Here is an 11305-nt window from a genome sequence, read left to right as displayed (position 1 = left end):
TCTGACCATATGCACTTCAGTATTACTTTAGCATTTGTTGACATGTATATGCACTTTAGTATTTGTTGACATGTTCAATCTAGGTTAGTAAGGGCTCTTTTAGTTTATTGGGTGAATGTGGCAACTTTAGACCTTTGTATTTCAGTATATCTTTAACTCTGGTCATCTCTTTCTGGAATCGATTTCAGGAGAACTGAATGTGTTGCTCATCGTTATTATGCCAGGCTGTAAAGTTTTATTGAAACTTGTCCCTTTCTTAGACACTACTGAAAAGGAACCCCACTAGAGTAATAGAAGTACCTACTGTGTGCCAGTCCAAGTTCATCATGCTTGGCTCACACCAGTGCTCTTTCATAATAAGCATATCATGTAATTAAAAATTTCATGACAACTAATTATTTTTTATGTAGTTTAACTATAGTTAAAGGATCCAGTGGAATAATTGGGAATAGCAGTACATTTTAAAGCATATTTTCTATTTATTGGATGCTGACCTGTTAAAGGATTTGCTGTGCAAGTAATTTTACTTATAATAGAATCTTACTTTAGTGGCTGAGGTGCTTCTGTTGTCCTAAAACCACTTCTGGGATTTTTAAAATATAGGACCCTGTGTTTGATTAGTGTCTTAAAAGATTACTATGGTGCTCAGCAAACCTTATCTCGTCCTGCAGAAACGCACAGGCTAAGAAAACAGCTTTGCAGTCAAGACTTGTCTCATGTGAGCTCAGCTGTGTTTGACCTGCATCTCTCAATTTGTTCTGTATTTCAGTAACTATTTATGTAGGAGTCTTTAAGTCCTTGTAAATATTTCTTTTTAAAAGTGAGAAACAAGGTGGTCTTCAATATCTTGTTCATCTGTTTGGATGCATTTAGGGAAAGTAACTAATGAATTTCATGTAAGTTTTGCAACAGGTGGGAGAGAGTGAGTGTGCACACATTATGCATTAATCTTCTTTAGTTTCCAGCAATCCAAAATCCATATGAATATTTCTACATTAGAAATCATGATCAGAGGGCTTTGTGTTGTCTTCTAGGACTGATGTATGTTGGAAGAGGTTGGTTAGCACATTGACTAGACATCTGTTTATGCTTTAGTCAGGGTTCGTCATTTTCATTATGATTTGTATTAAAACTTCCAAAATGCATTTGAAGTGGCTTACAATTGTCAAACACATGTAAAACAGGCAATAAAAATAAAAATTTTAAAAAATAAAAAATTTGTGGGAGAAAGAGCTATCCCAACACTAACAGATTATAAAATTGAATGGTAAATTTAATTCCAAATTTCTCTATAGGCAAAGTAAAGAGATAATACTGGGCTATGTAAGTTTTTATGTCAGTAAAACCACTAATGGCCATGAATAACAAAAATGCATTTAAGTTTTTATAAGAATGTGGGAGCTCATGTTCTTACAACATAGACTTCAGCCGATAAGCATACTGTAAGATTTCATGTGTTGAAAGTTTAATCAAAAGACATCATCTATATATATAAAAGCCTAAGCGATCGTTACAACCGGTCGACTGATCGCTATGACGCGCGCTCCCTCAGCCAACCTCCCGCGGGCCCTTCCCTGGCCGGCTGGCCGGCCAGCCCTGATCAGCCCCGATTGCCAGCCAGTGCCAAGGGACCCCACCCGTGCACGAATTCGTGCACTGGGCCTCTAGTTTTAGAATAACAAGTATTTGTCCTTTATTAGTAAAGATGACTAAATTTGATTTATTTCCTTTTGGTCATTCCTGCTCTGAACTGCCTTTAGCCTTACACTACATAGGCCATGATGCTTCCAGACTACTTCTAAGATGCAAAATGTAGTTTAGATAGGTGAAAATTTATATGTTGGTTTACTTAGTTGAGCTCTTTTGGTATAAGTCACTGAGATACTAGGAAGCTATCAGTGAGCGCAAACCACCGCAGAGATGCTGCATACCTAGAAACAGCTTTCCAGACTGGACAGAGAGCTTGTGATCAGCCTGTCAGGATATGCTTTGTATAAAGTTCGAGTTTGTTGAGCTAAATGGTCCACAGTCTTAAACAAAATGCTGTGACCTACTTTCTTTTGGAGGTGATGGTGGAGGAGAATATAAAAGAGACTATTTTCGTGTTTATATTTATGGTATAGTATTAGAAAATTGTCAGGCGATTCCCACCTGATAAAGATCCCACATCAACTGTCATTTATGATTTGTATTAAAAAGGCATAAAAAAGACAAATGTTTTTATCTTTTTCTTCCTTTGGTACCTAGGTTTACTCTTGAGGATAAAATATTTTGAAAATAGTTCTGTGTCTCCAGGTGGTAGTCCTTTGCTTTGCATGTGTTACCTCTCTAACCGCCCAGAGTTCGGAGATGAACGGGGGGTTCTCACTCCAATGAAGAAGGTGCAGCATGCCTCTGTGCTTTTTGTTTAGGCCAGTGGTCGGCAAACTGCAGTTCGCGAGCCACATGCGGCTCTTTGGCCCCTTGAGTGTGGCTCTTCCACAAAATACCGACTTCTGCGCATGGGCCTTGAAGTTTCAATCGCACTGTACGTGTGCGCCTGCACGTGGTATTCTGTGGAAGAGCCACACTCAAGGGGCCAAAGAGCCGCATGTGGCTCGTGAGCCGCAGTTTGCCGACCACTGGTTTAGGCTCACAGGGATTTAGTAATTGACTTTGTCTTGGTTTTCTTATTTATTAATTGAAATCCTGAGCACAGCCACAGAGTATAATTTGGGTTGTGAGGATGGACTTTTTGTATATGTTGTTGGTGTTAGGAATTATATCTTTTGCCTTTCTTTTTGTTCAGTTCTGTGGAATTTACATTTCAATGTTTTCATATTTTTATAAGGGTTTGCAAAATAATTTAGCCCAAACTCTTGTTGGGATGTAGTTGGGATGCAGATTACCTGCCCTAGACTTAAAACTATTGTGACTGAGGTGGAGACGTAATCTCAGAATCAAAAATGGACAGCAGCTATTTGTTCCAGATGAAGGGGCCAATGATGAGAATTAACATTCTTGAACAATGATACAAGAAAGGGTAACTTTGACTTGGCCATTTTTAAATAGAGAGGGGAATGGGTTTTTTGTTTTGATAGAAAAGTATTCAGAGCAAAACAAAGTAGTTTCTTTATACAGGAAAATAAGTCGTTTTGTATCTTTATTATTGATTGGAAATTATACTGTAAGTTTTTTAAAGACATGTTTTAGTTTCTTGGAGAAGTAGTTCCTAAAGGTGTATTTTGGCAGCATATATCGTTATTATATGAATAAAGTAAAATAAGTTTGGGAAGTGTCGGGTTAGACCAGCCGTGGGCAAACTACGGCCCGCGGGCCGGATCTGGCCCGTTTGAAATGAATAAAACTATTGAAAAAAAGACCGTACCCTTTTATGTAATGATGTTTACTTTGAATTTATATTAGTTCACACAAACACTCCATCCATGCTTTTGTTCTGGCCCTCTGGTCCAGTTTAAGAACCCATTGTGGCCCTCGAGTTAAAAAGTTTGCCCACCCCTGGGTTAGACAAAGTTAAGTTACTGCAGGCCTTTCAGAACCTTTGGTAGGCTATCGTGTGGTTTCAATCTCCAAGAAGTACCTGTATCTTATTTTTGTGTGAATTTCTTTAAATAGTTGTTTTGTGAGATTTGTGTTCTGAGAAATACACTTAGGGAAATGCTGCCCTAGAGTGTTTTGGGTGTTTGTGTTCACTGCGAAGGTTTCCCATTGGTGTCCCTCTGGTGAATGGTGGTACATGGGAAGAGACAGGTCAAGACCCCCTTGGACCGTAAATTGAGAGATGGGTGGCTGCAGGTGTGCTGGTTGGTTAGGTAGGCACATGGTAGATCCATGGCCTGTCGAGCACCACTTTCCCTAGAATCCCAGTCGGCTTGTGAATTGGTGGTTTCAGAAAACTAACCAGTTCATAGGCATCTAGGAGATAGAGGGAATCAACTTGGAATTCCAGAACAATCGTCCAAACCGTTTTTATAGCACTGAAGTCACATACAAGCTGGTTATTTTATATATATATATATAAATATGTACACACATAAGTATGTATACACATGCACATACTAGTATATAAGTGTGTGTATACACACATGCACGCGGGCACGCGCGCGTACACACACACACACACACACACACACACAGTGTCCTAGAAAGTTTAGTTGCTTTAAGAACAATGCAAAGGAAGGTTAATGTTTTCAAGTTCTGATAGACATTCCTGAAGACAGTCTAAACATGAATTGTATATTTTTTGGCATGAGGGTTTATAGTTCTTATTAAATTCTCAGCAGTTTCTATATCCCCCAAATTTTAAACCTCACTAGCCTCCACATTGCAGAGGACTAAGTATGTTTAATTTCATTTCCAGTATAAAACCAGATTACTCATCAGGTACAAGGATGCTTTTGTCTGTCTTCTGTAGTGTGTACAGTTGCAGATTTGGAACACCTGCAATGCTTTGGAGTGCATTTGATGGAAAGCTTGCCTTTGGGTTTTGAGTTGTGTAATGGGGAACATCTAGCCATGTGAAAAGCAGTTGAACCTTTGTTCTGATTCTTCAGTTTTCCTCATGCAAAGTCAGAGAAATGCCTTTTAATCATTGAGTTTATATATCCCAGATCCTTGGAGATCAAGGAAAATGACGTGCCAGAATTTGCATCAGTGCTTAGCGAGTCCTGAACTACAGAGAAGGTAGTGCTGGCCTTTCGTTCTTTGCACTGTTGGCTCCTTTTGCATTGCTGGCGTCTTTATTTCTTGGCAAAGGAAGGTGTACTCAAGCTTTTATGTTAATTACATAAAGATGAGTTTTATTTCTCTTTTGATTTTATGTCTTATTTTGTAAAATAGGAAATAATGTCTTTCCATTTTTCTGTTTGTCTTGAAGTGGAAATTTGAGGTGTTTGGATGTAACTTTAGCTTTCTGGAAGAAGGACAGCAGAGAAGATGAGTAAGAAATATATGTGTGTACATAATTATTGGCTTTGATCCACCAAGCTTATCTTTGAATGGTAAACATTTTAAATATCAGTTCCAGTACAAATACTATGGTTTTGTTATAAACAATCTTAAAATAAGCAATTTTGGTCATAATTTCAATATTCTAGCTTTGTCTAGTGTGAATATGTTTTACTCAGAGACAATATATAAATGCCCAGAATTGGTGATGAAGATAATGTTGTAAAGAATTTATTCTGATAAATGAGAAACTGGATATAATGTCAAAATAGCTGTTTTCACAATAAAATCTCTAATTGCCTGGATGTTTATTAAATCCTGACTTGATGTTATTTATTCCTTGAGGTGAATTTTTGGGTGGTTGAAACAGTTACTCAGTGTTGGGGCTGAGCTAGGTAGGGGATTGTTCTTTTTAAAATGTTTATTCTTCTGTGGTGCATTGAGATCACTTGTGCTCCTTCCACCCAGGCCAAGTGAGGTTAGTGGCCTGCTCCCTAGACCACTGGTACGTGCATGACCTCAGACAACTCACACAACTTCTCAGGGCTACAGTTATCTCATCCCTTTGGCAGTCTAAGTTTTTGAAAAGTTTCCCTTTTGTCCACCTAGATAGTCCAGCAATGTCCCATGTAATTGAATGGAAGACATACACTGAGAAAAACAGTGCAATTTTAGTTAGGAGGGAAGATACGTTTTTTTCTGCTTTTAAAAAAAATATGTTTTTATAGATTTCAGAGAGAGGAAAGGAGAGGGAGAGACAGAAACATCAGTGATGAGAGAGAATCATTGATTGGCTGCCTCCTGCATGCTCCCTACCAGGGACCAAGCCTGCAACCCCGACATGTGCCCTGACTGGGAATCAAACCATGACCTCCTGGTTCATAGGTTGATGCTCAACCATTGAGCAACATTGGCTGGAGTAGGATATACGGGTATAGAGAACCGTGGTAGAGCTGTTAGTCAAGTAAGGGCAGGTTCCCTGAGAGAATGAGTATCTTCGTTAGAATGTATTTTATTAAATTGAGGTATAATTTACATATAGTAAAATGCATCAGTCTTCCAAGTAGAGCTGTTCAGGTAAGTATATATTTTTCTCATATGAGATGCCCGCTATCCCTAAAGAACACAAATCTTAGTTGCTTATGAACTTTGGGTTCCAGATGAACAGTCCTTGGGTGGATTGAGGTGGATGACAATGATTACTTATCTTCAGCAAAAGAGCAGGAAAGAATAGTATCATGGAATAATGGAATTCTTTTGAGGGAAGACAGCATTTGGAGTCACAAACCAGAGAACCATACAACAAAGAACTTCAGAAACTTTGCTTCTTAATTGCCCAGCTCAGAGGCTTGACTTTGGTCTGGAGCCATTTTGGGTGCTCAGAAACTCCTGGGTAACTACTTGTCCAGTGATGGTACGCTACAAGATAAACAGTGCTCTGTTTTTCCTTTGCCACTAATAGAAGCTATTGGTAGGAAAACTTAAGTTCTGCCATAATGGGATCTTGTCCTAAGTGAATCTCCATAGCAGGAAGATTGAGATCAAGGGAACCTGTGAGATCACTGAGTGCTGCCCATATGTTTGAGAGGACTGGTTATGAGAGCAAGAAGGGGTGGTGGTGGGGAAATGTAAGGATCTGTCTGACTCAATATCATCATGTCAGAAAGTTTCCAGTTGTAGAGCAAAGGAGACACTGGTCCCTTCTTGATCTAACTGATAAGACTTTAGGAGAAAGAATGAGAAACTAGGGTCCCTTTCTCTAGGTACATTAGTCAGCCTCCTGGAATGCGTTAGACCTGTGTGATTAAGAAATGAAGACGGCTGTGCATCATCAAAGACATTTCTAATTTCCAACACAGCCAACTCAAGGCTCCAAAAGTACTCTTCCAAGTGGGAAAGAGGTTATTACATTTATCCTACTTTTTGAGTAAGGGAGTGAAAAGAATAGGAAAATGTTAACATGTGCGAATACAATTAAGGATTGGTTGCTCAGATCCTAGTTTGGGAAAGGTGATCCTCTCAAGAATTCCCACTTTGAAAAAGTTAAGAAATCTTTTTGTGTAGAAAGATGACACTTACTAAATATCACAGTTAAGATCAAACAGATTTCAGTTTTATTTTAAATGCAAGAAGCAAACTAACTTATTTGAAGACTGTCAGATTGTGCTTATTCTGATGATATGGGTTGTCCCAGTTTTACCATGAGGGAGGAAATTTCCTTTTTCATCTATATGATGAAGATGTTTTACATTTTATATTACATATAGCAACTAATTCAGAGGGTGACTATTTTACTTCTAAAATGGTTTAGAAGAAGGTGAAAAGAGGTATAGTAGGAGTAGAAATTAAGAGGAAAACACACACACACAAAGAAGTTTAGATATGATATAATTGGAACTACGGAGATGAAGAATGGGATGTAGAAAGACAGTGGACTTTAGAGTTGAAAGCCAGGCTTAACACAAGATACCAAAATGGCGATTTGAGCAAATTACTTGATTCTTAATCTGCATTACTGTTTATTGCAATGCAGTGGAATAACTGAATCTGAATGAATGAACATTTTTATGTGTTTGTTTTTTTAATGATTAAAATGTAGAAGATACTAATAGAAAGAGCCCCATTCCACCTCTTATGAAAACCCTGTTAACATGGGTATCTATGCTTCCAGTCTTTTTTTTTTTCTATATACTAGTACACACATGAACAACCCTGTATATATTGTAATCCCATAGTATGTACTATTCTTTAATATGCTTTTTCAATTAGTATTCAGAAAATCTTGTAGGTCATTACATATTCTATATGATTATTAAAAGCTATGTGTAATTTCATTGTATAAATGTAGCATTGTTTATTTCATTTCCTTGTGAGGGACATTAAAGTAAGTTCCTCTGTAATGGTCCTTGCTACATATTAAATTGTTTTCAGGAAGATTGAACTTTATATTCTCTGCAGCCCTATGGAGGAGCCTGATTACTGCAACCCCACCAGCTTTACACATTCCTTCTCTCTTCACCAACTTCATGGGTAAAAAATAATATTTTTATTTATTTAATTTGCATTTATTTGATAATTAGTAAGGTTGAATATGTTTCCCCATATGGCTGTTGTCCATTTGTATTTCTGTGACTTGTCTATTCATATTCCACATAAAAGGCAAATCTCCGGACTTCTCTGCAACATGTTTTCTTACCTGTAAAATGGGGCTTTCGTGTGGTCTACTGGTAAATGGGACAACACACCGCAGATCCAGAATATGGCAGGTGCCAACAGTGTTACTTCCCTCAGGTTCTTTCCTGGATCAAGAACATCATAAAAGATGGAGCTCTATTATCCCCACACCTAGCACAATGCTTGGAACATTGAAAAGGTTCAAAAAGTTTTTTGAGGAAGGAAGGAAGACTTGAAAACATTTTTAGTATATCAGGAAAAAGAGTGAGAAAAGTTGAAGCCAAGATCCAGTGAATCAGCAGTGAGAAAAGTGGTGGGTTCCTCAGAAGCTCACTATTAAAATAGAAGAATTTAAGTTTTCTCAAAACTCTACAAAGAAGCAATTTCTTACAAACTGAAGTGGTGAAAGGACATTAAATACCTATATCCAAGTCTATACCTAGCCTTGAAAAGTTGAGTGATTATTTTTTGTAAGGTAAAGAGTAAGAATACTCAGAAATATGACTAGTTAAAGGTATTACATTTTTTGTAAAGTGAATAACAATTTAAAAAATGATTAATCCTGATTTTCACATTAGATTTGCAGAGAATAGAAGCAAATGCATAATATAGTCATATTAAAAATGGTAATAAATTAAAGTACCTTAGGGTGCTAGTACCTCGAATGGAAGGAAGAGAATAGGTCTTGTTTTATTCAACATGTCCTGTGATTGTGGGGGAGAGGGATCAGTGTTTCGTTAATGAGATTTGCAGATGGCTTTAAATTGAGAGGTATTGTAAACAGCAGGGATGACTGAGAAATGATACAAGAGGAGCTGGAAAGGTTAGGAACATGGACAGGAAATCAAATGATTCATCCTGGAGTAATGCAAGCCAATCTGACATCTGGGGCCAAATAAGAAATACAGATACACCATGAAAGAGACAAACATGGAACATAGTCATCTCAAAGGAGGTTTGGGGGGGGGGGGGGAAGGAGATGGGTTGGGTACCAGAGGAGAATAAGAGGAAGCAGGAGTTAATGGTTATCGAATGCTTACATATGCCCACTACTATGATTTGATACTTTCAGTGTTGATTTCTTTTTTTTGGACCAAGGTTAAATTCAGTGCTATGTAAGAAGCAGAGTTTTTGAGGACTTATTATGTGCAAGATCCCAGTACTTAATGAAGCAAGAACTCAGCTCCCCTCTGGTTGATCCATATGGTTATTAGAGTGTTATAGTATAGAGAGCACTGTGGAAGTGGCCTGGAATCTTCAGAAAAGCTTTAGCAGGAAAGATTATTTGCTATATTTCTACGGGCATTTCTCATTCAGTGGGTGTTTCCAAGAATTCTTGGAGCAGCTTCCTCTAGGTTATCCAGCAGCACTATGGTGGCCCCATAAAACATTTGGTGAGTTAACACAGGAGTCCAGCTTAAGCCAAAATAAGATCTGTGTCTCACAATGGCTGCCCCATGAGGTGGTCCATTCCTTCCATCCATGCTCATCTCTCTTGCTTCCAGTGCTCTCATGTTAACCTCTAGTAACACTGAGCTCCTATCCCAGCCCTTTGCTGGTTTTACTACTATCCCTTATCCTTCTCTCTTGTTATAAAAGTCTAGTGGCCATTTGTATTTTCTCTAGATGTCAATAAGCTAAATCAGATTTGTTCAAGCTATAGATTTGGCCTAATTTAGGAATCTCCTTTATTTTTTATTTATTTATTTTTAATGGAGACACCACTTCTCATTTTTTCAGTTATATGGACTTGCCGAACTGGGTCAGAGTGAGGACTCCAGAGAGATGAAGAGGAAAAGGACCAAATTATTCTAGGGAGGACAAACCTAAGCAAGTGATGTTGACTGTACCTATTCCCCATCCTGAGGAGAAGACCAGAACACTGGTGCAAAGAATATGTTGAAGGAATGAGCTGTAAAGGAGAGATGTCAAAGATATGTCACTTGTAGTTCCAGTTCTAGCTTATAAGATGTGTTAGTGGCTCAATTGGAAGTTTGCAGCTAAATGTGTCACCTCTCCCAATAATATTTGTCTGTAACAGGAACCCCTGTGGCTAAAACATTCATTCAACAAGTATTTACTGAGTGCCTCCTATTTCCAGGCATTGTTCTTGGTACTGAGGATATATCAATGAACAAAACACAGATCTCTGTCCTTGCGGTAGTTACATTATAGCAGAGGAGACAATAATGAACCTAATGAATAAGCTGATGATATAATATAGTATAAAGTGATAAATGTTATGGGAAAGAAAAAATAAAGCAGGATAAAAGGGCTGGCAGTGCTGGGGTTGGTGCCAAGTGACAGTATTAAATATGGCAGGGTAGACTTCATTGTGAAGATGACATTTGAACAAAGACTTGAAAGAAGTGTTGGGTTGCAGATATCTGACAAAGAGCCTTCCAGGCATTGGGTATAGGTGGAATAATGGCCCCAAGGTAGGGCTTGTCTGGCATGTCTGAGAAATAGGGAATGAGCAAAGGGGAAAGTAAAAAAGATGAGGTCAGTGAGCTCAGGGCTGAGAGCAGACCAGGTAAGAACTTGTAGGCATTTGTAAGCCTTTGTGTAATGAGGTGATATCACTATTACTTTTTAAAAGGATTACCTGAGCTTTTGCACTGGGGATAGGATATAAGCAGGAAGACAAGTTGTTGACTACGTTATAGTACCCCAGCTAAGAGACTGTGGTGGTTCAGGTGAATGAGCAGTGGTAAGAAGGATTGGATTCTGGATATATTCTGCAGGTACTATCAACAAGTTTTCTTGACTGATTAAATGTGAGTTGTGCGAGAAAGAGAAGTCAAGTGACTTTAAGACTTTTGACATGAGCACTGGATGGATCAAGTTGCCATCAACTGAGACAGGGAAGACAGAGTAGAATAGCTTTTGAGGGGGATTAGGAGTTCTGTGTTTGAAAGGTTGAGTTTGTGGGGCCTCAAACATCCAAGTGGAAATGTTGAGTAAACACTTGAGTAGATATGAGTCTGGAGTTCAGGAGACACAAATTTGGAGATACACATAGAAGAGTCATCAGGATAAAGATGTTATTTAAAACCATGAGACAGAATGAGATCATCAAGGGGGTTTAAGTCAGAAAAGAAGAAAACTTAGAAATGAGCCCAGGGACATTCTGCATACTAAAAGATCAGGGAGAGAAGCAGCAATGAGATCAGAGGAAAATCAA

This window comes from Myotis nattereri (assembly GCF_964212035.1).
Source record: "Myotis nattereri genome assembly, chromosome: 4".
Taxonomy (NCBI): Eukaryota; Metazoa; Chordata; class Mammalia; order Chiroptera; family Vespertilionidae; genus Myotis; species Myotis nattereri.
This window is presented reverse-complemented; position numbering follows the sequence as displayed.